Raw genomic sequence first — 540 nt, 5'->3', positions numbered from 1 at the left:
TCCGGACAGCAGCGGCGCGTGGAGGGCTGCGCTGCCCGCGGGGCCGGCGCTGTCCATGGGTTCGGTGCTGTCCGCGGGGCTCGTGCTGTCCGCGGGGCGTCTTGGGACATCTGTCCTGTGGGTGGGGGACGCCCTCGGCCCTCTGAGCCGCACTCGGTGTCAGCGGGACCGCGGGGCGGTGACCGAAGGCAGGGTCGGCAGACATCTTTCGTCAGCCGCAGACAGTAGGTCTCTCGGGCTCTCCGGCCCGAACTGTCTCTACTGCGGCTTCCACCCTCACTGTCCGGCACACGAAACGGCCATGGCCGACGCGGGGACAGATCAGAGCACCCTGCTCACCAGCCGGGCGGCGCCGGGAGCTGGCCCCGGGAGAGGCGGCGCACCGGATCTAAAGCGAGCTCTGTTTGTGAAAGGCGACAGAAATTCAGATGCAGATGATACATGCCCCCTGACTTCCCGTGACTGTGCCGCCTGAGACGGCGGAGGGGACTCTGCAGACGTGACAGATCCTGACCTTGGCAGGGAGGCTGGCCGGCACTG

The sequence above is a fragment of the Pteropus vampyrus genome, unplaced genomic scaffold (genome assembly GCF_000151845.1).
Source record: "Pteropus vampyrus isolate Shadow unplaced genomic scaffold, Pvam_2.0 Scaffold418, whole genome shotgun sequence".
NCBI classification, from domain to species: Eukaryota; Metazoa; Chordata; class Mammalia; order Chiroptera; family Pteropodidae; genus Pteropus; species Pteropus vampyrus.
Note: the sequence above shows the minus strand (reverse complement) of the source record.